Source organism: Spermophilus citellus, assembly GCF_964194105.1.
Source record: "Spermophilus citellus genome assembly, chromosome: 1".
Taxonomy (NCBI): Eukaryota; Metazoa; Chordata; class Mammalia; order Rodentia; family Sciuridae; genus Spermophilus; species Spermophilus citellus.
Window position 1 is genome coordinate 225,293,186 of NC_138182.1, and position 26,989 is coordinate 225,320,174.

The following is a 26,989-nucleotide window of genomic DNA, read 5'->3' on the forward strand; positions in this document are numbered from 1 at the left end:
GAGCCCCTACCCGCACCTGCGCAGGAGACTTTGCAACTATACAATAGTAATACAAATATATAGGGGGAAAATTCAATAACACAACAGTCTCAGTAAGCAGAAAGAAATGCGAACAGTATGAAGAGACAAGGAAAGAAAGGACCATAAGCAATGCAGGTCAACTCAACATTAGAAGAGGTAATATCTGCAGCAGATGGAATGTCAGATAGAGAATTCAGGAGATACATGCTTCAGATGATCTGGAGTCTCAAGGAAGACATTAGACAGCAAAATCAGACAATGAAAGATCTCTTCAACAATGAATTACATAAACAAATCCAGGAAGCAAAAGATCAACTATACAGGGAGATAGAGGTTATAAAAAACAAACAAACAGAAATCCTAGAAAGGCAGGAAGCAATAAACCAACTTAAAAACTCAATTGAGAATACTACCAGCAGAGTAGAACACTTAGAAGATAGAACATCAGACAATGAAGACAAAGTATTTCAACTTGAAAAGAACATAGACAGCTCAGCAAGACTGCTAAGAAACCATGAGCAGAACATCCAAGAAATATGGGATAACATTAAAAGACCAAACTTAAGAGTCATTGGGATACAGGAAGGCACAGAGCTCCAAACCAAAGGAATGAGCAATCTATTCAATGAAATAATTCGAGAAAACTTCCCAGATTTGAAGAACGAGACAGAATCCCAAATCCTAGAAGCCTACAGGATGCCGAATGTGCATAATCATAAGAGATCCACACCTAGACACATTACAATGAAGATGCCCAACATACAGAATACGGAGAGAATTTTAAAAGCTACAAGAGAAAGGAAGCAGATTACATTTAGGGGTAAACCAATCAGGATAACAGCTGATCTCTCAACACAGACTTTGAAAGCTAGAAGATCCTGGAATAACATATTTCAAACACTGAAAGAAAATGGGTTCCAACCAAGAATTGTGTATCCAGCAAAATTAAGCTTCAAGATGGAAGATGAAATTAAAACCTTCCACGATAAACAAAAGTTAAAAGAATTTGCAGCTAGAAAACCATCTCTCCAAAAAATCCTTAGCAAAACATTACAGGAAGAGGAAATGGAAAATAACAATGAAAACCAACAGTGGGAGGTAGGACAGTAAAGGGGGGAAAATAATCAAAGAGGAAAACAAACCATATTCAGTAACATAAATAAACAAATATGGCTGGAAGGATAACCCATATCTCAATAATAACCCTAAATGTTAATGGCTTAAACTCACCAATTAAGAGACACAGGCTAGTAGAATGGATCACAAAACAAGACCCAACAATATGCTGCCTACAGGAGACGCATTTGATAGGAAAAGACATACATAGACTGAAGGTGAAAGGTTGGGAAAAATCATATCACTCATATGGACTTCGGAAACAAGCAGGAGTGTCCATACTCATATAAAATAAAATAGATTTCAAGCCAAAGTTAATCAAAAGGGATAAAGAGGGACACTACATACTGCTCAAGGGAACCATACACCAACAAGACATAACAATCATAAATATATATGCCCCAAACAATGGTGCAGCTATGTTCATCAAACAAACTCTTCTCAAGTTCAAGAGTCTAATAGACCACCATACAATAATCATGGGAGACTTCAACACACCTCTCTCACCACTGGACAGATCTTCCAAACAAAAGTTGAATAAGGAAACTATAGAACTCAATAACACAATTAACAACCTAGACTTAATTGACATATATAGAATATACCACCCAACATCAAGCAGTTACACTTTTTTCTCAGCAGCACATGGATCCTTCTCAAAAATAGATCATATATTATGTCACAGGGCAACTCTTAGACAATATAAAGGAGTAGAGATAAGACCATGCATCTTATCTGACCATAATGGAATGAAACTGAAAATCAACGATAAAAGAAGGAAGGAAAAATCATGCATCACTTGGAGAATGAACAATAGGTTACTGAATGATCAATGGGTTATAGAAGACATTAAGGAGGAAATTAAAAAATTATTAGAGATAAATGAAAACACAGACACAACATATCGGAATCTATGGGACACATTGAAAGCAGTTCTAAGAGGAAAATTCATTGCATGGAGTTCATTCCTTAAAAAAAGAAAAAACCAACAAATAAATGATCTCATACTTCATCTCAAAATCCTAGAAAAAGAAGAGCAAAATAACATCAAAAGAAGTAGAAGGCAAGAAATAATTAAAATCAGAGCTGAAATTAATGAAATCGAAACAAAAGAAACAATTGAAAAAATTGATAAAACTAAAAGTTGGTTCTTTGAAAAAATAAATAAGATCGACAGACCCTTAGCCATGCTAACGAAGAGAAGAAGAGAGAGAACTCAAATTACTAGCATACAGGATGAAAAAGGCAATATCACAACAGACACTTCAGAAATACAGAAGATAATCAGAAATTATTTTGAATCCTTATACTCCAATAAAATAGAAGATAGTGAAGGCATCGATAAATTTCTTAAGTCATATGATCTGCCCAGATTGAGACAGGAGGATATAGACAACCTAAACAGACCAATATCAATTGAGGAAATAGAAGAAACCATCAAAAGATTACCAACTAAGAAAAGCCCAGGACCGGATGGGTATACAGCAGAGTTTTACAAAACCTTTAAAGAGGAACTAATACCAATACTTTTCAAGTTATTTCAGGAAATAGAAAAAGAGGGAGAACTTCCAAATTCATTCTACGAGGCCAACATCACCCTGATTCCTAAACCAGACAAAGACACTTCAAAGAAAGAAAACTACAGACCTATATCTCTAATGAACCTAGACGCAAAAATCCTCAATAAAATTCTGGCAAATCGAATACAAAAACACATCAAAAAAATTGTACACCATGATCAAGTAGGATTCATCCCTGGGATGCAAGGCTGGTTCAATATACGGAAATCAATAAATGTTATTTACCACATCAATAGACTTAAAAATAAGAACCATATGATCATCTCGATAGATGCAGAAAAAGCATTCGACAAAGTACAGCATCCCTTTATGTTCAAAACTCTCGAAAAATTAGGGATAACAGGATCATACCTCAACATAGTAAAAGCAATCTACGCTAAGCCCCAGGCAAGCATCATTCTGAATAGAGAAAAATTGAAGGCATTCCCTCTAAAATCTGGAACAAGACAGGGATGCCCTCTCTCACCACTTCTGTTCAACATAGTTCTCGAAACACTGGCCAGAGCAATTAGACAGACGAAAGAAATTAAAGGCATAAAAATAGGAAAAGAAGAACTTAAATTATCACTATTTGCAGATGACATGATTCTATACCTAGCAGACCCAAAAGGGTCTAAAAAGAAACTATTAGAGCTAATAAATGAATTCAGCAAAGTGGCAGGATATAAAATCAACACGCATAAATCAAAGGCATTCCTGTATATCAGCAACAAAACCTCTGAAATGGAAATGAGGACAACCACTCCATTCACAATATCCTCAAAAATAATAAAATACTTGGGAATCAACCTAACAAAAGAGGTAAAAGACTTATACAATGAAAACTACAGAACCCTAAAGAGAGAAATTGAAGAAGATCTTAGAAGATGGAAAAATATACCCTGTTCATGGATAGGCAGAACCAACATCATCAAAATGGCGATATTACCAAAAGTTCTCTATAGGTTTAATGCAATGCCAATCAAAATCCCAATGGCATTTCTTGTAGAAATAGAGAAAGCAATCATGAAATTCATATGGAAAAATAAAGGACCCAGAATAGCAAAAACAATGCTAAGCAGGAAGTGTGAATCAGGTGGTATAGCGATACCAGACTTCAAACTATACTACAGAGCAACAGTAACAAAAACAGCATGGTACTGGTACCAAAACAGGCGAGTGGACCAATGGTACAGAATAGAGGACACAGAAACCAACCCACAAAACTACAACTTTCTTATATTTGATAAAGGGGCTAAAAGCATGCAATGGAGGAAGGATAGCATCTTCAACAAATGGTGCTGGGAAAACTGGAAATCCATATGCAACAAAATGAAACTGAATCCCTTTCTCTCGCCATGCACAAAAGTTAACTCAAAATGGATCAAGGAGCTTGATATCAAACCAGAGACAAGGCATCTGATAGAAGAAAAAGTTGGCTACGACCTACATACTGTGGGGTCGGGCTCCAAATTCCTCAATAGGACACCCATAGCACAAGAATTAATATCTAGAATCAACAAATGGGACTTGCTCAAACTAAAAAGTTTTTTCTCAGCAAAAGAAACAATAAGAGAGGTAAATAGGGAGCCTACATCATGGGAACAAATCTTTACTCCTCACACTTCAGATAGAGCCCTAATATCCAGAGTATATAAAGTACTCAAAAAATTAGACAATAAGATAACAAATAACCCAATCAACAAATGGGCCAAGGACCTAAACAGACACTTCTCAGAGGAGGACATACAATCAATCAACAAGTACATGAAAAAATGCCCACCATCGCTAGCAGCCATAGAAATGCAAATCAAAACCACCCTAAGATATCATCTCACTCCAGTAAGATTGGCAGCCATTATGAAGTCAAACAACAACAAGTGCTGGCGAGGATGTGGGGAAAAGGGTACACTTGTACATTGTTGGTGGGACTGCAAATTGGTGCAACCAATTTGGAAAGCAGTATGGAGATTTCTTGGAAAGCTGGGAATGGAACCACCATTTGATCCAGCTATTCCCCTTCTGGGTCTATTCCCTAAAGACCTAAAAACAGCATGCTACAGGGACACTGCTACATCGATGTTCATAGCAGTACAATTCACAATAGCAAGACTGTGGAAGCAACCTAGATGCCCTTCAATAGACGAATGGATAAAAAAAAATGTGGCATTTATACACAATGGAGTATTACTCTGCATTAAAAAATGACAAAATTATAGAATTTGGAGGGAAATGGATGGCATTAGAGCAGATTATGCTAAGTGAAGCTAGCCAATCCCTAAAAAACAAATGCCAAATGTCTTCTTTGATATAAGGAGAGTAACTAAGAACAGAGTAGGGAAGAAGAGCATGAGAAGATGACTAACATTAAACAGGGATGAGAGGTGGGAGGGACAGGGATAGAGAAGGGAAATTGCTTGCAAATGGAAGGAGACCCTTAGGGTTATACAAAATTACATACAAGAGGAAGTGAGGGGAAAGGGAAAAATAATACAAGGGGGAGAAATGAATTATAGTAGAGGGGATAGAGAGAGAAGAGGGGAGGGGAGGGGAGGGGAGGGGGGATAGTAGAGGATAGGAAAGGCAGCAGAATACAACAGACACTAGTATGGTAATATGTAAATCAGTGGAAGTGTAACTGATGTGACTCTGCAATCTGTATACGGGGTAAAAATGGGAGTTCATAACCCACTTGAATCAAAGTGTGAAATATGACATATCAAGAACTATGTAATGTTTTGAACGACCAACAATAAAAAAAAAGAAGTTAAAAAAAAAGTAGTTTTGAACGGCATTTCTCTAATTATTAGAGATGTTGAACACTTATTTTTTATATAGTTGTTGATCAATTGTATATCTTCTTCTTCTGAGAAGTGTCTGGTCAGCTCCTTAGCCCATTTATTGATTGGGTTGTTTGTTTTCTTGGTGTTAAGTTTTTTGTGTTCTTTATATATCCTGGAGATTAGTGCTCTATCTGATGTGCGTGTGGCAAACATATGCTCCCAAAATGTAGGCTCTCTGCCCACCTCATTGTTTCTTTCTTTTGCTGAGAAGAAGCTTTTTAGTTTGAATCCATCCCATTCATTGATTCTTGGTTTTATTTCCTGCACTTTAGGAGCCTTGTTAAGGAAGTCAGGCCTAATCCAACATGATGAGGATTTGGGCCTACTTTTTCTTCTATTAGGTGCAGAGTCGCTGGGCTAATTTCTAGGTCCTTGACCCACTTTGAGTTGAGTTTTATGCATGGTGAAGGAAAGGGATTTAGTTTCATTTTGCTACATATAGATTTCCAGTTTTCCTAGCACCTTATGTTGAAGAGGCTCTCTTTTCTCCAATGTGTATTTGGGTACCTTTGTCTAGTATGAGATAACTGTATTTATATGGGTTTATCTCTGTGTCTTCTATTCGGTACCATTGGCCAAAGCCCTTTAAAATTACTAAAAATTACTATTATATCAGAAAAAAAGAAGAAATCTTCAGTTAAAGATAGTATAACATAAGTGAAATGAAAATGAAAAACCAATGCATACTTGGCCTTGTGAAAGTAGTGGAATATGCCTAAGTGGAAGGGTCAGGTTCCACTGCTGAACAAATTAAGTCCTTGAGTCATGTGGTTCACAGAGCAGATACCAGGAGAGAAATCAAGAGTCTCCCTTGAGTCCAGCAAGCCTCCATGGGAGGTCCTGTCATTATGGGCTCCATGGTACAATAAGTGTAATAAAGACAATGTACAGTCAATTCACATGTGCAATAAAAATGCTATCCATAGAATACAACTAAATAGAATCAGATTTATTTTGTGCACAAATACTGAATAAGACATGCAATGTATGCACTTGATAATAAGTTTTTAAGTATAGATATCAATTTTTGTGTAATGGGTGTATAGTCAGCCCTGTTACTTTCTATTCGTGTAATCATGTATTTATGTAAGCATGATACCTCCACCAGAGTCTTTCTTCAGTATTTCAGTCAGGGTACAAAGTGATTATGCTTAATAGTCACACAGGGAGATGGTAGACAAGCTAATCAATGAGCTAAAGAACATTTTTAAAAATATAGAACCTCTACTGTCTCCCTTTTCTGGGTGAGTTACTATTCTGTCTTCCCATTCTCTCCATTTTCTGTGCATGCAGGATTTTTTTCATCTTAACTGGCCACAATATAGACATGAAGTATATTGTTACTATTTGTATAAAATGAATATAGACTTGAGTGTCCTGCAACTGTTTCTAAGGCTTAGTATTCTCACTTTTAAAATACTTTTCACACACCCAAATGAAAACATAAAAGCATAGCTCAAGTTTTTTTGTTGTTGTTTGTTTGTTTGTTTTTTACCCTGAACAAAGCTGCAGAAAGGAAAAACAGAAAACAGGAGACTGCCAGTGACATAGAGAGATGTCCTCAAATGTTCCACAGGAATACAAACAGCTTCCTTGGAACAACAGGCACTTCTCAGAAAAGTCCTCTGCTGCTGGGGGCACAGAAGTTGAGCATAGAACTAGCCAAACATCTGTATTCAGAAGGACATCAGACAGTCTTTCTCCCATTTGGACACCCTGAGGAGCAACATTACTGAATCTTCTTGCGTGTCTGCCAGTACTTTGCTGGTGTGGAGTATGGAGAGCAAGCTCTGTGGCCAGCAGCGGCCATGAGGAAGAAGGGGATCTGGCAATGGATGAAGAGACTGCTGGATCTCTGATATGGGGTGGGAGAGGACTGACAGTTAACAGCAATCAACTGTCTGTTAAAAGGCTAATGATTTATTAGAAACAAAATGGCATAACTAAGAACAAAATGTAGAGAAATAAGTGGTTTTTTCCAAGTCTTGCCAATCTTCAAGAGTTATCTATTAGTGCTTCATTTCATCTTGACATTGCATCTTGAAGAGAAATGTTTAGCAATACTTTCACTTCCACCTGTCAAAAAACCCGGGCTTGAGGGACATGATGGCATATACCTGTGATCCCAGCTACTAGGGAGGCCGAGGCAGAACCGAGGCAGAAAGACTGCAAGTTCAAAACCAGACTGGCCAACTTAGCAAGACCTTGTCATAAAATAAAAAGTAATGAGGGCTGAGGATGTAGCTCAGTGGTAAAACATACCTACTTCAATCCCCAGTACCAAATAAATGAATAAAAACAAAAACAAAAAAAGGGCTTGGTCTTCACACAGATCCTAAGGGATTCGAGCTCTTCCTTCCTGGTATCTTTCTCCTCCCAACGAAGGAGACATTCCTCATGATCAAATATGGACACAACATCCTGTGAGACCCTTTAGTGAGGACCACAGGCTGGTTTTATTACCTCCCTGGGAAAATTCCAACAAGATGGCTTCTGACAGTTTTAAAGCCACTAGACTCTTTTCTAACTTATTATTTCAAGGTTATCATTTTTACTTCTGGACATTTAAAAGCAATAATACAAATAGCTTTCAAACAGATTTTATGTTACAGTCTTTCCACATCCCACAGAATTAATAGGTGACCTTGATCGATAGGTTCTAATTTGTTTCTCCATCTTCAGTATTAGAACAGTCATGACTTGTTTTTAAATCACTTTTCTAATAAAAAAAAAAAGGTACTTTGAGGAGAGAGACTAACAATTGATTTACGGAGTAAGCTTCAGTGAAAATCATCAGTACCATGCCTGAGGATATATTTATTTTTTATTATGAAATTAATATTTGATGTCTATAAAACTGATATCTATGAAAGTACTTATTATTTCCTAGTTTATCAAATATTAAATGTTATATACAAACTTTCCAAAAGTATCTACATAATTGGTGGTTAGTTTTTTAGATAAAAATTATTTTATCTAGGGCTGGGGCTATAGCTCAGTGGCAAAGCGCTTGCCTAGTATGTATGAGGCCCTGGGGTTTGGTCTTAGCACCATGTAAAAATAAACAAAATAAAGGCATTCTTTCCATATACAAACATAAAAAATTATTTTATCTAAAAAAAGTATCTACTTTTTGTGGTCCTGGGGATTTAACCCAGAGGTACTCAACCACCTTTTTAATTCTTTTATTTTGAGACAGAGTCTCCCTAAGTTGCCCAGGCTGGCCTTGAACTTGCAATCTTCCTGCCTCAGCCTTTTCAGTTACTGGGATTATAGATGTGCACTACTGTGTGAGCCTTAATTTTTAAATGTCACTTTTAAAAATATTCCTCATAGGAAGAAGCCTATTCCTTTCCAAATCAAACAGTAAACTGATGAGCTGATTTCTGAGGAATACTTTTAACTGAGCAAGATTTTAAATTCCTAGCACCATATTGAGTTTTTCAGAAGAATCTTGAGCAACCAAATTAGTTGGTCTTTTAAATTACATTAGAGCAATTAAGTAAACTATGAATGACAGCTATATTCCTATACTGAAACTTTTTTCCTACACAAAACAGGACATTAAATGGCTAAAGGATGAAATGTGGATTCACACTATAAAGACATCTCTCACGTCCGTGGCACTGGGTTCAATTCCCAGTACCAAAGAAAACACACACACTCTGCACGGTAAGGACTACTGTAAAGCTCCCCCTACTTATTTATTTATTTATTCTAATTTGTTTATTTACTTATTCTAATTTGTTATACATGACAGCAAAATGTATTTCAATTCATAGTACACAAATGGAGCACAATTTTTCATGTCTCTGGCTGTACACACAAAGTAGAGTCACACCATTTGTGTCTTCATACATGTATCTAGGGTAATGATGTCCATCCCCCTCCTTCTTAGAGTAGGGAAGTGGTGAGAACCTTTTCTCTCTAAGGATAGCAACAAGAAGATAATTTCCCCAAGAGAGAGGACATACTTGCCCCCAGGAGGCTGGCAAGTAAATCATTCGGGCAGAATCCTTGCTGGGGTACAGGAAAAAAATTAAAATAAAACAAAAACAAAAGCATAGGCCTCCCTGAGCTACTACCACTAGAGAAAGTGTACAAGAGTTCTTAAGAGAGCTGAAGGCATATATAATAAATTACAGCGGCCTAGAACTACCCCTGAAGGGAGAGGGCAAGAGGGAAGGGAGAGAAGTCCACAATTCTAATGCTTGGTGCGGCACAGACATTACCTTCCCTGCACCTGGCCCACCATGCAGAAGGTAGCAGAGGACTGGAGCTACTTTGAAGGAACCCGATCCAGGAGGGCCACCTGCCACTGTTCTGGAGTGGTACCCCCAAATGCAGGAGCCAAGAATAAAAGGGTAAAACAAGAAGTCAGCAGGAAAGCACATTCCTCTGGTGAAGGGGTAGAAGTGGGGCAGGGGGAATACACAGAGAATCACCAAAATACTCCATGAGAGAAGGCACTCACTAACAAGAAGAAAGCATTAAAAGATTCCAAAGGACCCCATTTCCACCCTTCTGCTTCTCATTAACCCTGCCAAGATCCTGAGGGGCCAAAAGCCTGTGCAGAAATGTGTGGAGGAGAAGGAGAGCTGAGCTAAGGGCCATGCGGCTCTGCAGGTCCCCAGGACACAGACGGCCCTGAGCTGAGGTAGGGCAGGAGCACAGTCTTGGATAATGGTTGGGGAGGGGTGATGTAGATCAGACCAGACTTTTTAATAACTAAAAATAAGATTCAAAGTTGTAATAGATCTCTGAGATACAATCCAGAAATGCAGAAGGAAAACGTAGCAGTACAGGTTTCAAAAGTGATGGGAAAGAAAAAAAAAATCTGTTTCCTTATGGTATCCTACCAGATTCAACCTGTTCTTCAAAATACAGGGCTCTCTGTTACCTATTGTTTTGAGTTTTAGACTGTGAAAAAATTCTAAAAGCCTCCCTGCCCCAGCCAGGAGTAAAATTCTAAAGCTGCCCCCCACCCCAGGAGAAATCAAAGTTACTGTATGAAGCAAACTTAATTTTTTTTCTTTTTCTTGGTTCTTATTAGTTGTACATCGCATTGAGGTTCATTTTGACATATTACAAAGGCATGGAACACGATTTGCTCTCAGTCCCCAGTATTTCTCTGTTCTTTCCCTTCCCCCCTTCTCCTGTTGCCTCTGTCTATTCTACTTACTCTACTGATCTTTCTGCTACTAACTTTTAGGGTTTTTGTTTTGTTTTGCTTTTTAGTGACTTACTTAGTGATGGTGAGATTCACTGTGGTATATTCATATGTACCTAGGAAGGTTAGGTTAGATTCATTCCACTGTCTTCCCATCCCTTTTCCTGTCCCCTCATTCCCCTTCATCTAGTCCACTGATCTTTGTTCTATTTTGATGAAATCCCCCTTTCCTTCTTTCTCTCTCTTTTCTCCCCCTTATTTTGGACTCAGCTTCCACATATCAAATATTTCAGCCTTGATTTTCTCAGTCTGACTTATTTCACTTAGTGTGATAGTCTCCAGTTCCATCCATTTACCAGCAAAGGCTATAATTTCATTCTTCTTTATGGCTGAGTAATACTCCATTGTGTGTATATATCATATTTTCTTTATCCATTAATCTGTTGAAGGCACTCCAATTGGTTTCATAGCTTGGCCAATGTAAATTGCCAATAACATTGATGTGCCTGTATGACTATAGTAAGCTGATTTTACATCTTTTGGATATATACTAAGGAGTTGAATAGCTAGATCATATGGTGGTTCAATTCCTAATTTTTTGAGGAATCTCCATACTGTTTTACAGAGTGGTTGCACTAATTTGCAGTCCCACCAACAGTGTATGACTATACCTTTTCCCCCACCTTGTCACCAACACTTATTATTATTTGTATTCTTGAAAATTGCCATTCTGACTGGAGTGAGAGGAAATCTGTAGTTTTTATTTGCATTTCTCTGATTTCTAGAGATGCTGAACATTTTTTTCATATATTTGTTAGGCATTTGTATTTCTTCTTTTGAGAAATGTCTTTTTAGTTCCTTTGTCCATTTATTAATTGGGTTATTTGGTCTTTTGAGTCCTTATATATTCTGGACACTAATGTCTTATCTGAGGAACAAGTGACAGAGCTCTTCTTTAAGCTCTCTCTCCACGTTCTTAATTTTTTCCTTTGCTATGCAGAAACATTTTAATTTGATGCCAACCCACTTACTGAATTTTGGTTTTATTTCTTGCACTTTAGAACCTTATAAAGGAGTTAATTCCTATGCCAACATGTTGGAGTGTTGGGCCTACATTTTCTTCTAGCAGCTGCAGAGTTTCCAGTCTAATTCCTAGGTCTTTGATCCACTTTGAGTTGACTTTTGTGTAGGGTGAGAGATAGAGATCAAGTTTCATTCTTCTACATCTGGATTTCTAGTTTTCCCAGTACCATTTGTTGAAAAGGCTATAAAGCAAACATTTTTTCTCCCCAATCCTATTTTGTGCTTTTTCAAAGTCCTTATAAGGGTCCATTAGATCCTTCAAAATCCAGAACCTCCCTGTCTCCCTGGTATATCATAGACAAAGATCTATCAACTTGCTCTGCTGCAAACATACTGGCTGCTTTGGGTTCTTCTAATACTAAAAATCTTTTTAACTTCAGGACTTTTGCATCTTCTCTTTTGTCCAGAATATTCTTCCCCAAATTATTATTAAGAAAAGGATGTTGAGGTCTCTGACTATAAATGCAAATATTATCTATTTCTCCTTTCAGTTCTACCCAATTTTAGTTTACATATTTTTAAGCCTTATTGTTAGATGTATAATCTTTTAGTATTGTTATGAACTCTTGATTCACTGATCTCTTTTTAACAAAGAAGTTATAATATTTACCACTGACAATATTCCTAGTTCTGAAACACATTCTATCTGATATTAATATAGCCATTTCAGCTTTCCTTTAATTCATGTTAGCATGATATACCTTTTTCTATACTTTTAGCTTGTCTTTTTATTTAAGATAGGTGTCTTGATAACATATAATTGGGTCTTGCCCTTTCTCTTATCCTATGTGGTAATCTTTGCCCTTCAATTGAGATAGTTAGACTATTCACATTTAATGTAATCACTGAAGTGGCTGGGTTTGAATCTATCATCTTGTTTATTGTTTTCTACTTGTCTCTTCTGTTCTTGATTTCCCTTTTTCTTCTTTATCTGCCTTCCTTTGAGTTTACAACCTGTTTTTAAAAAGTTTAATGTACTTTATCTTCTATGTTAGGTTATTAGGCTTTTCTAATTTTTAACGTCTAAGTTAACCATCACAATCTATCTATGCTATCATTCAATTCACTGCTATTACTCTGTCACCTAGAAAAATGCCTAAAACCTAAAGGGGTTTCAATAAATTATTGTTAAATTGATTGAAAAGCTGAGCCAAGAAAAATACCAATTAAACAAAATTCTCAAAAAAAGAAGCATTCTAGTTAAGTGGATTTCTAATCAAATGAAGATTATCCAGAAAACTATATTCTTCAATCCTTTTTTGGTTTTAGGTTTTTTTCTGAAAGATAATATTTGGCTATTCATGCCTTAGAAGTTTGTTGTACAGGAAATAACTCCACAGTACCTCATTAGCACCATTCTGAACAGCAATGATAACAATGTTCAAACACAGAAAAAGAAGTAAAGGTGTAGAATAAATATGTCTGTACAGAACTCAGAATATACTTACAAGAGTTATTTATTTTATCTTTTTTAAAGAAAATCTTCCCACAATTGTGTTTAATTATAATGTGTGAAAGAAAGAAAGAAAGAAAGAAAGAAAGAAAGAAAGAAAGAAAGAAAGAAAGAAAGAAAGAAAGAAAGAAAATCTTTCTAGGAGAAGTGGTGCATGCCTGTAATCCCAGCAATGCTGAGGCAAAAGGGTCACAAGTTCAAGGCCAGCCCCAGCTACTTAGTGAGACCCTAAGCACTTAGGGACACCCTGTCTCAAGAGAAAAAATAAAAAGGTCTGTAGCTCAGGGGTAGAGTGCCCCTGGGTTCAATCCCCAGTACAAAAAAGAAAGAAAGAAAATCTTAGAATCTTAAAATCTTAGAATCTTAAAATCTCTGTACCTGCCTTTATCCTTAATACAGGAGGGGGACATTCCTCAGGCACTAAAGACTACTTAATTCCAATAAAGTAGAGTATTTACTGTGTGGTGAAATAGAATAAGAGAAAAAAACCATTTGGCGTTAGACTTACAGAAACCACTATAGAATTTTAGAAATAAAACTGAATCAGATGAGATTATGATAAGAATAATGATGCACTAGTAAAAGCTGAGTGCAGTATGAATTTTCCCACACACTTACACTTAGTCAAGGCATAAGGAAACTAAATGATACATCAGAATAGCTCCCATGGGGTTGTACTTCTTTTATGGTACATAAAATATGACCTACCTTTGCTTTCATGTATTCCCACCGTTTACATTCCTCTAGGGAAAAAGCTCTTCTGAAGATATAAAAATAATCTTATCACTATAACTAATAATTAAGTGATGATGAATAACAAATAATTATAAATAAAAATGTTGACAGAGATAAAGAACATTCATAGATTTAAATAACATCGTCTGAAGTACAGGTATTAACAGTGATGAACAACAAATGCAAATCACCTTCTAAACCTGAAAATCTCTGATTCAAAGAGAATCATCTAAAAACTGAAAAATCTGAAGATCAACCAAATTAGCATTTTCTCTGTAAACCACAGCAATAACGAACATCCATTAGCCAGTAGATATTCTCATGGAATTTCCAGAAGATGGGGTAAACAGAAGGTTATCAAACAGGGTCCTTAAGCATGCATCTTTTTTAGTTTATTTCTCCTTCATGATTGGGCTGTTTTGGTTTTACTATATCTAGCACTTTTATGATAGTATTTACTTAATGATCAACATCAAGCCTGTGTATGCTTGTGTAAGGGGGTGTACATTTGCATGTGCATGCATGCACATGTATACACATACACATATACAAAGAAAATAAATGTAAGAGTAGTCCCTCCATTTATTGATGGGAATATAGAATTCCTTAATGAACTGCTAAACTCCTCACTCAAAGTGTGCCAAGTCCCAGGCTGATCCATACTATCACTGTCCCATCACCTAATGCTTCCAAGTTTAGTCAAATAGACAAAACAGTAAATGTCCAAGTTAGAAACCAACAGGATTTGCCAACTCCCTATCTCTGAACTCACTAAATGACTCTAAAATCTGGAAAACAAAACTGTCCCTTCTGCTGAGGCCTAGCAAGTATGGGGCAGATAAGGCCTGGAGGTTTCTGTTTGTTGGTCTGTGTTTTGTTTCATTTAAGGTCTGGAGTTCTTAAGAGGCTAGAGTGGGTCCTGCCTTTGTAATCTGTGATACATGACATCTAGGGCCAACATCTGTCTTCCCAAAAACGCAAAAGATGTGTATCTACATGTATGGACTTGCATATAGGTTACTCTACCCACCGACTGCACTTTCAAGGCTGAAGAATAAGAACATTCCTCAATCATCATTGAACAGATATCTCTATCTATCTATCTATCTATCTATCTGTCTATCTATCTGTCTCCCTCCTTTCCTTCTTCCTTCCCTGACAAGAGACTGCCCCCAGCAAAGACTACACCCTCAATGCATTGGTGCTGAGGGCATCAACCTAGAGATTGGTGAAGAAAACCTACAATCCCTGAAAAGAGACTTGGTTCCTAAGAAAAAAAGATCAAACTGAAATCAATAGACCTCACTGATATCAGAGCCTACAGCAAACATTGAAGGACAAAGGAATACAAACACCTAAAGTACTGTAACTAGAATATTTTAAAAATATTTTCTGAACTAAAAAGATATGGGAAATATTTTAAATTCAATAACCTAACTGAAAGAAAACATTCACTCTTGAGAATAAAATACATTGTCTGGAAGAGGGGTCAACAAACCTTTCCTTTAAAGGTCCAGTTAGTAAATATTTTTTTAATTTGTGGCCATATGGTCTCTGTGGAACTTGCTCAGTTCTGCCACTGTAGCATGAAAGCAGCAATAGATAGCACATGTACACATGAGATGGGCTATGTTCCAATACAATTTTATTTACAGAAATGGACATCAAGATGGCTTTGGCAAGGGGCCTGAAGTTTATAGATTCCTGGTCTAAAACAAATAAAAATCTATCAAAATACATGACAAAAAAATTGAGAGTAGATCTAGAAGACAATAAACTGTGAAATTACTAACTCTAAAGGAGAAAAAGGAACAGATGGAGAACACATAATTGAAGAAATAATACATGAAAATTTTCCTTAGAAATACTTAAACCTTTGGGCTTAACAAGGTATGTTCTTCTAAAATACATGAACTACCAGAATAAATAGAAAGTTTTATAAGCTTTCATTTAAGAAAGAAAAGCTTGGCGCAGGGGTTGTGGCTCAGTGGTAGAGCACTACTTGCCTAGCATGCATGAGGCACTGGGTTTGATCCCTGAAACCATATAAAAATAAACAAATAAGATAAAGTTTAAATTAAAAAAAGAAAGAAAATCTTACCCAGAAAAGAGAATTAGTACATATTAGACTTTTCAGCATCAACATTGAAAGTTTCACAATAAAATAATTTTAATAAGGTGGCTAAAAATAAGATAAACAAGTGAAAACTAATAGTTTTCCCCTATAGAAAAAAATAATTGCATCCATAATAGCAACAACAGGTATAAAATATAGTAAGGAAACTGATAAATATTAATAAAATCACATACATATTTTAAATTAATATCTCAACTTTAATACATAAAATTCCATCTAAGTCTCAATAGAGTTTTTAGAGGAAATGGGAGCAACTATTTTAAAGTTCATGTGGAAGAGCACCTTAGAACTGCCAAGAAGATCTTGCAAAATAGACAATAATGAGACAATATTTGCTTCACCCCATAAAATAATATTTTATTTTAGCTCTGAACTAAAACAATATGCCTTGGCAGAGGAGTGCACAAATTTATTAGCAGAACAGGATAGCAAATCTAGAAATAGATGCAAGTATACATAGAAACATAATATAGGATGAATTACAGAAAGGAATAACTTCCTTCATAAATGATACTGGCTACAATAATTACCTATCTGAAAGGAAATAAAATTATGTGAGACACAAAAATAAAGTTCATGTATATTAAAGAGTTTTAAATTCTTATATTTAAAATAGTTTTTAAAGTGTTCTTATATTTAAATAGTTTTAAATTTAGAAGACTTTTTATAACTTTAGCATCACAATTTTTTCAGCAAGTCAAGAAACACTGAAACAACAAGAAAACAACAGATGTATTTAATTTTAGTGATTTAATGGCAAAGATATCATGAAGTCAAATAACAAATGGTAATTGAAAAAACTCTTGCCACATAGATGAAAGAGGTCCATCGCCCCAGTGTTCTGATAGCAAAGTATGTACAATGGATGGATAAGAAATTAACAGGAAAGGAAATGCAAGTAGGTAATAAATATGTGAGAAGGAACTTGACCTCGTAATAATTAGAAAAATGCAAATCAAGACCACTGTTCATATAAATAATAATTTACAAGACTGATAATTTCCAGTGTTGGCAATAGTATGGGGGAAAGGGCAATTTAGACACTGCTGGTGGGAGTGTGAATCCCTCTAATCTTTTTTGGAAAGTAATATGGACTTAGTCTTGAACTTTGATTTTAAGGCATTTATTATCACAAACTAAAATCACTAGATATAAGTATACAAATAACAGAGACTTATTTGCTGCCTTGTTGATAGCACTAGAACAGTGGAAACAACTTAAACATCCAACATTACAAGAGTTTCAAATACATGATGGAAATCTATGGATAGAGAATATTATGTTATTAAAAAGAATGAATTGGATCCACATATATTGAAATAGACTTTCAGGTTGTCAAGATATAAGCATGTTGGCCATATCCCTAATAATTCCACATGCCTTGAGTGTATGTATGTATACTGTCATATATAAATGTGTATGTAAGTTGTGTGCGTGTTACATGATCACTAATAAAAATCTGGGAAGATCGCAAATACATACTCAATGTGAACACTTGTCACTTTGGAAGACAGAAAGATCAGAATGTTGACTTTTACTTTGTAAATATGTTACTTGTTTTGTTGCAAACAGCATGAACTGTTTCTACGGTAAGGAAAGAAAATCAATAAAGCAAATTAAAGGAAATCAGGAACTTCTGATTTCTCAGGAGATAATGACAGCTTCCTCAGTTTGAGTCTTTCTGAAAACTTTTGAAATCAACCAGGAGAGCAAATGATACATAACTCACCAATAACTCGATAGCCAGGGCCCATCATGAAATGGGCAGGGCCCAATCCAAAATTAAAATGAGGGATCCCAGCTAGGGACAGAGAAGTCAGTCTCTCCTTCTTAGGGGCCTATCACCTTAGAAATTGTAACTTCTCTTCTGGGACATGCTATGTACCTGGATCAGCCATGGACAAGAGGACCCCACTGAGTCACCCACTGAATGCATAGTGTCAATGCCAAGCTGAGACTCCCAATCCTTCCCTTACATGCTTCCAGGCCCTAGTGAGCTAGAGGACTAGACAGAACGTGGACCTCCACCCACAATGCAACCAGACACCACCCCAACCAGAGGACCACAGTAAGAGCTGGGCCAGGCTGGGGGTAAGTGACTCAGAACTCATCCAGGGAGGTAAGAAAAGAGGCTGCAGGAAAGGGGGGGTGTGGGGCTACATGGAAGCCAAGGCTTTGAGGTTCCGGCACAAGCTTTATTGTCCCACCAGATTTCAATAACAAAAAACACAAATTCTAAAATCAAATTATTAAGAATTTCAGGACTGTAACATCCATCATTAAACCCCAAGCATAAGGCCCTCTGAGAATGAGGCTCTGTGCAACTACATTGGTGGCCTGCCTATGAAGCCAGCCCTGCCCACCACACAACAGGAGATGGAGCATATTCCAAGCTTCAGGTAACACACAGGAAGAAAAATGAACACCTGAAACCAGCAGAAACCTTGCCAGGAAAGCGAGTCAGATGGCAGAGCTTGGTAGTGGAACAAATGAAAGTCACCCCCAGTAAGCATGCCACCTTGAGTACAGAAATACAGAGAACAGGTCTGATCTTGACCACAGAGGAAATGCAGTGCTGGAAGGTTTGCAGGACCCAAGAGGGCAGTCTTGAGAGGACAAAACACTTGGGGGTGGGAAGCAACTTGGGGGTCATATCCCCTGGATGCTTCATGGTGAAAAGAAGCAAGCAACAGAAACTGAAGGTCCTTTAGAAACAAAAGATTCAAATCACATGACTCTTCAACCTACCCTTTCTTCCCAAAAAGTATGATTTATTTCAAATGCTGCATCTCCCAGTACCCACAAAAGGCACACACCAACTAAGACACATAGGGCAGGCTCAGAATCATCTGTTGTTGCTGGTCCATCCACAAAGATGTCAGACATTTCAAGAACAGAAAATAGCAGGCACAAAGAAATGAGTTAATGTTGAAGAACTGATAGAACAATCAAAAGAAATTTATTCCAATTGTGATTCTTTTCATTTCAAGTTACAATGAATGTTCCAACCATTAATCAACTGTATTTCAGAGGTGGAAACTTGATAGGAAAAAAATCAATAAGCAAGACAAGAAAAAAATTTAACAAAGAGTACAAGATCAGCCCCTTTGTAACAAAACAGAAGGACAAAGCACATCATTACTCACCTGGCTAGGGGCTTGTGTAACAACAGTGACTACAGAAAAGAGGCAGGGAACAAAGAAAAACAAACATTAAGGGTGGGAATCTTAAAAGAGAGTCAATCTACCATTCTTCCATGCAATTATCTGAATTTTTTAAAAAACTAAATTCCCCAATTGGAAAGCACTTATTCAAATAATTCTGAGATCTCTTCCATCTACTTTTGGGACAGTTTGTTATTATAGTTCTTTACTGAGCACCATTCAATTCTCCTTTAAAGAGATTCATGATATGCAAGATATCTCTCGGTTTTCTTACAAGTTTACACTTAAAAGTTCTTTCAAGAAGTTTCATCATACGTGATCTAGTTGCTAAGCAACCAGATGCTGTGACCCACAATGAATAAAAAATGAATCTGAAAGGAACATAAGATAATTATTTCAAATAAGAATACAATAATAAAGATGGTCCTACTTGCTGATTTCCCATGAATACCTTCCTTAACTTTTGGGTCGCTCTTTAGGCCATGTTAATGAAGAGAAGTGAAAGCATACTTCGTATGAATTGTAACTAAAACATAAAATTCAGAATATTCAAACTTTTTTTGATACTGGGGATTGAACCCATGAGTACTTCACCATTGAGCTACATCCCCAGACCTTTTTTATTTTCTATTTTGAGACAGCCTCACTAAATTCCTGAGGGTTTCAGTAAGTTGTTGAGCTGGCCCCAAACTTACAATCTTATTGTGTAGCCTCTTGAGTGTCACTGGGATTTCAGGCATGCACTATCACATCCAGTAGAATATTCCAATATTACCATAGTTCAATCTATATTCATATTAAGTCCATCCTCTCAGAACTAGGTATATATCAATTTAATAACAGAAAAGCATTTCATTTATATTTGTAACCAATGATATCACCTAAGATTTCCTTCTTTGCTGGTATTCAATTTTACATAAAGAATCAGGAATGTACAACTAAAAACTTCCAGTATCACAAGCTTTTACTCCAAAACTTTTATACCAATATTTTAGGCCATCTTTCAAAGATAATGCCAAATAAAGAAGGCTGACCAAGAACTATATTCACTGTAAATTGTGTTCATGCCAATGAAACTTCAAACAAATAAAATAAACATATATGGAGCTATCTTTAATTTCTTTTTCTCTTCTACTTGGAGGGTTTATTCTAAGAAATGGAATAAAAATGTCTCAAATGCCTTTTGCTGATCATTTTGAAACTTGATGCTTTGGAGAGGAGTTTGGAATCTAAAGGCATGAAGGGTGGAAAGTTGCTAGGAAAAAAATATGTAGCAATGAACAAAATCTCTCATAGTCCGCTATCTTCCTCTTCACACTCCTCTCTCTGCAGGTGAAGAACACAGATTTCAAGTACTACCTGATCACCACATCATTTATTCTTCAGATCTTATACTTGCTTAAAATAAGATCGCAACACTCTTAGAACATTGTTTTCTTCATAATTACTTTGAGTCAATATATTCATGTATGAAAAATCAAACTTCCCTCAGAGAAATACCTGATACTGCCCTAAAAACATGTTAACTCAGTGAATCAGAAGTTCAGCTCCTGTTCCTTGAACACTGATTAATTTTCTTGCTGCTTCTCCTTGAGTTGTGTTATTGGGGGGTGGCGGGGGTCAATTCTGTCACACAAATGGTATTCGCCCTCTAACAATACAATATTTTCCTCTATGATAGGATATAATGTCATAAGTGGAAGCACTAGACTTGGTAAAAAGGGATCTCCATGGAAGGGTTGAAATAGAGAATTGTCTGTTCAAACCCTAATGGTTTGAATATGGTAACATAAAAACAGGGAGAAAATGTTAATCAGAAGTACTCTTCTACCAAAGCACCAATGTGCTACCATTCAAAATTTTCACTCCTCAAAGGCTAGCTATCTCTGCCAAGGGATACGTAGGCCTTTCCAAATTAATATATACCTTCTCCTTTCTACTCTTTCTCAAAAGGGGAAATGGGCAGAAAATACGTGTCACAAAAGTTATCTTCCTCAAACAAGAAACACAAGAAGGCCACCAATCTTGTATTAAAGTCTAAATAGGGGGCTTCTACTTCTAGTCTGCCACACTAGGAAATTCAAATCAATTTGCTCTGCCCCAGTCCCGAGGCAGGAAGGCCTTACCTCTCCTTAGAACCATCTTAGAGAAAGAAAAGGAAAGGTAGTCACTGGGCCCCACTAACAGTGAGAACAAGCATCTCTGAATCACATGACCTTGCTTTAATTTCCAGCCATAAAAGAGAAAAACCTTGCATGAGTTAGTTAGCAAGTCTATTGGCTAATTTGTAAAATGTGGATGATGCTATCTACCTCACACAACTGTCATAAAGATAAAAATCAACAAGCCCATTTGAAAAGCCTAGCACAGAGCTTGACACAGAGCAGACAGACAATCAATGACACCCTCTTATCACTCCTCCCGGTAGGATGAGAGAGAAGCCTGTAGAGGCTAGTCTCATGCTATTTTTCTTTTGAAAATTGAGGTAATTGAGAAAAGTAGTCAAGTAGTGTCTTAGTCCAATTTGTGCCACTGTAACAGGATCCCTGAGACTGGGCAATTTATAAAGAACAGAGATATACTTCTTATAGTCCTGGAGACTTAGAAGTCCAAGATAGAGGGGCCAGCATCTGCAAAGAGCCTTTATGCCCCATCATTTTATGACAGAAGGTACAAGGGTAAGAAATAGAGAAAAAGGGTCAAACTTGCCTTTTCTCCTGGCACTGACCCCATGAAGTGGAGACCACGTGGCCCCACCACCTGTTAAAGCCCAACCTCTTCATGGCAACTGAACTTCAACACAAGTTTGGGGGGGAACCTCATTCGATCCACAGCATACAGGAATGGTGCAACGGGAACATGTGCAGACAGCCCACCCGCAGAAGGAACCTCAGCACACGTTTCATCCAAGGCCTGGCACTGACTTGTAACTGTTTTTGTTTTCACAAGCCTCCCTGATTTCTGAAGGATCAAGTCTAACCCTGCAGTCACTTCAGTGGAATGGTCTCTTTTGTGTGGGAATGCTTGTCCAAGAAACTTAATTCCTCTAATTTTCATCAGTGGAAAATGAAGTGCTTCTAAAGTGGTGTGCTTCAGGCGAACAGGAGCAAACGGCCTTGACAGCTGATAAGTGTGGATGCTGCTAATGCCTTCCCCAGTTCTTCTTCTCCTGCCTCGTAATTGTGGCAAATGTGGCATACTGCATCCCACACATTTCTGAGACATCCATTACTTTAGAAAATGCTGTCAGGTAAATTAAGGACAAAGACAAAACCTTCATTCTAAATTTTCCTGATTTCTCCTTGAGTTACAGTGCTTTTATTTGGAGGGTTTTGTTTTGTTTTTTTAAATCTCTCTCTCTTTTTCTTTTTTCCCCCACTTGGTAGATATTGTCATTAAACATAAGGAATCTGAACTATATCCCTGAGTCTCCTAGCCTTAACCGAGACAAAAACCTGGCTAGGGTTCAACTTTGCCCCTTAAAACCGGTGGGGGCTCAGATAACACACTCAACCTCTCTGAGCCTGAATTCCCTTACCTTAGACAATAACACAATGCTAGTATGGGAATTAAAGTGGACAATGTTTGCGATGAGCCTTTTAAAGCAAAAAAAAAAAAAAATTAAGCACAGCTTTTACTGTTGTGAAAATACAGATCGTTGTGTCTGCTACTTATTTTGATTTACAATTTTTATACTACTAAAAAGCATTATTTAAAGAATTCGCCTTCTGCTGTTGAAGATTTAAAGACCTTTCCAGCCAAATCCTAGATGTATACAGGGATGCATAATGAGAAGACATGTGTATTGGTCTCCACAGGGCATCAAACAAAATACCACACTGTGTGTCTTAAGCAACAGAAATTCGTTTTCTCTCAGTTCTGGAGGCTGGAAAGTCCAAGATCAAGGTCCAGAAGCCTTGGGTCCTGATGAAGGCTCTCTGGCTAACTTGCAGAGGGCTGCCTTCTTGTCACGTTCTACCTTGTGGAGAAAAAAGCAAGCTCTCACATCTATTCTAATAAAGATACTAATCCTGTTGGAGGAGGTCTCTGACCTTGTGACCTTACTTGGCCTAATCACCTCTTAAAGGCCCTATCTCTGATCTATAGACACATGTGGACTTAGGACTTCAACATATAAATGGAGAAGGACCAATTCAGTATACACATCACATTTGATATGTAAATTTCCCGAAATTCTTTGGCATGTGTAGATTTTCCCTTTCCCCACAGACCAGCAGGATTCTGCACGCATACTTAATGTGTTGCCCGTGAAGACTCAGCCCCAGGAAGACTCTCAATGATTTCAGAGGATGTTGGGTGGGGTCTTTCTATGAGTCTGTCACTGCCCTGAGCCCTGGAGATCCAACAGGGAGGGAAACAGGCAACAATCCCTGCCCGCCTTGAGCTGGTGGTCTGGCTGATGCTCCTGACCCTTTACTTCTCACTGTGGATTCAGAGTCAGAGTCTGCACCTCTTTCTTCTCTGCTGTCCCAAGGGGGATGAACAGGCCTGGCTGAGATGTGCTGTTAAATCCAAACACCATCAGGTTTTTTTAAGTACCTTGGATTTTTCTCTGTTTACCTGCTTATAACCTCAGACTTTCCTGCATGGATCCCAGGACAGAAAAGACATATATACCAAACACCCACTTCATATGATGCTTTGGAGAAAGAAATGTGGCCAGGGACAAGGGAATGAGGTAGCCAAAGGTAGGGGCCAGAAAGGACCCACAATTATCTGACTGGGGTGACTTACCCTTTTCTAGGGGGAAACCACATCTCTACAGAACACTGACCAAGGGGAGGAGAAAGGGCACAATGAACCCTAACTACTCAGGGACATTCATCTGAAGCACTGTAGCAACACTCCCCAACCACCAGATGAGTGCAGTGCTTCTCTGCATGGATTGCATGAGGATGAAGAATGATGTGTGCAAACCCCTAGCCCAAGGTTTCTAGAGTGATAGTGATGTCGATGCAGGACAGCCAGGCCTTAGCAGGTCACAGGGTCATCACAGAGCATGGCTCCACCTCCACTCTGAGTTAAGGCTCAAGGACACATTCATTGTGACTTGACATGACATGAAGGGAGACCCACGTGAAAATGAAAATTCCAGACATCATTATTCAATCTGTAAGCTTTCAATAAGTATGGCCAAGCTTGGGGCCCAGAGGGACGAAGCACATCACAACAGTACTACAGCACATCAGGCCTCCCTGAGTGGAGTCTTGGAACAGAGAATAGGAGCCTCAGGAAAGGGCTGAACAGAGAGGTGCTGACACAGGAGAAAGGTATATTCCAGGCCACCAGGGCCTGTGCTGGCGACAGAAAGGTCTCAGAAGACCAGAGGGTCTCATAATTCTGAGAGCAGGGTGCTGTCCAGATAGACTTAAGTTTGGGAGACTACTAGAGTCTTGGTGTACCTGACCTAGATAGCTCACCATAACATGAAGATAAACAAGAATTATCTTCCTTCTACATTATAATTTCATGAAAAATCATTGTTTGAATAATTTGTGTATAATCCTTATAGACAAATATAATCCTTATAACAACTTACAAGTTAGGAACTACTATTATCCCGATTTTACAGATTTGGAAATTGAGGCACAGATAGGTTAAGTAACTTGCCCAAAGTCACACAGGTGGAGTTGAGATCAAGCCCCGGGTCTAAGGAGCTCTTACTCAGAGAGAACCCTGAGCTGCTCACTGCCTCCTTCTCCCTTGTAAAGGTCAATCACTTTCCTCAGCAAGCCCCATCTCTCCAATCTGCTCCAATACACCACAGTCTGGCAAACTTTCTCTGTAAAAGGCCAGAGAGTAAATTTCTTTCTTTCTTTTTTTTTTTCTTTTTTGATTTTGCAGGCTATTTTCGCAACTACTCAACTCTAGTAGTATAGTGTGAAAGCTATCATAGGCAAATAAGCAAATGAATGGGTGTGGCTGGTTCAAAACACAGCATTTATGTTCACTGAAGTTGGAATTCCAGATAATTTTCACCTGTCACAAAATCTTCTTTTGCTAAAGTCTTTCACATAAGTCATGAGTTGTATCAAAATAGGCAATGAGCCAAATTTGGTCCTTGGACCAAAGTTTGCTGATCCCTGTAATAGATGGTAAGTAAGCAAGACTCTCCCCCGTTATCCTGACCACACATGACTGGGAGTCCCAGTTAACAAGCTAACTGTCCTGAGTCCCTGACTCCTGAGACAGGCCCCATGTCCAAGGCCCCACCGACACATTCAGTCATTTGTAGATCAACATGTGGATGCAGCGTGCAATGACAAATCCACCTAATGACCTAGGAACACATTAGCAAATTTAGCAACAACAATACTAATTAAACTTGGGGGGTTCTTAATTCTTGAGGACAGACCATATAGTACCTGGTACATCATCACACTCTCTCCTTTGCTCCCCATCCCAACAGGAAGTTCCTAGTCCATCCACACCCAGAGACAAAAGGACTCTCCACAACTTCAACCAATGTTTGATGGGCACTTCCTATGAGCCCATGAAATATTCTGATCATTGGAGAAGGAAAGCTAAAAGGTGATGGTATAGAGAAGGAAAGATCCAAAATTCATAGTGGTGAGAACACAGATTCTGATCAGAATGGCCTTGGATAAGTTATTCAAACTCTAAACCTCAATTTCCTTTTCTGTAAAATGAAAAGAATAATATATCTGTCTCACAGGTGTCTGTAAAAATAAATGAGATAATGCACAGAAATGCTAGCACAATGCTTGGCACTCAGTAAACACACACACACACACACACAACCTTCCCCATGAAATGAAGACCATAGAGAAAGAGGAAACAAGACAGGCAGAGGAGGCCCAAGGGTCATCATCTCACTTGACCTTCTGAACTCCTAAGTTCCGACAGGCCTAGGCCTTATATTCTTTATGATCAGGAAACTGAATGCTCAATAAATAGTTGTTCATGATGAAGTTTTCCACTTGCCTCCTAAGAGAATCTCATCTCTAGCATATAAACTCATTGAAAAGTTACAAAACATTGATGCTTTGACTTCAACACAATTTTTCATGTTATTCCCCAAAAACCAAAAAGCTATTTCATTTAAAATATTATTCATTTTAAAACCTCATTGATGTATGTAATATCTTGCTAATTTGAAGAATAGAAGATAGCTTACTTAAATCAACGGAATGGACCCAATTGTGTAAAGTCTGTATGACAATGTTCTAGTTCATTGCTACTGTGCCTACCTTAGACACACCTCAAAGAGAAGCTACAGAGCTGGATGGAAGAATTTTGGGTTATTTCAAGCAATTTAAGGAATGTTTCACATATGGTTTCATTTTACATATGGTATTTTTCCCTGTCTATACTTACATGTCCTCTCGTTGGAACCTGTAGCCTGTCTGAATGATTTTTTTTTTTTTTTGCATTAAACTTTCAACTAAGGTTTTGCCTCTCCTGTCTTGAGCTCCTAGCCACTTCTTCTGATTGACAAGTTGCAGACTTGATGCAGGCAGCAATGCCAAGGATGCCAATGAGGGGCAGTTAGCTCAGTGGTTAAGAGGATGGCTATGTCTAATTATCACTTAACCACTTACTAGCTGTGTGACCTTGGGCAGTTCAACTATTTTTTTATGCTCTAAGATCTTGACAAGCAAAACGGGACCAAAGCATCTATCCTAACAAGGTTGCCATGATAAACAAGTTAACAGACATGTAAAGT

At 37.7% G+C, this 26,989-nt stretch overlaps 1 protein-coding gene across 4 annotated transcripts in view; it reads right to left on the reverse strand.

Annotated features, from left to right (window-relative positions):
• The window catches only part of PDE8B (phosphodiesterase 8B), a 215,026-nt gene that overhangs the window by 146,786 nt on the left and 41,251 nt on the right, over window positions 1–26,989 (reverse strand). The window lies entirely within an intron of this gene.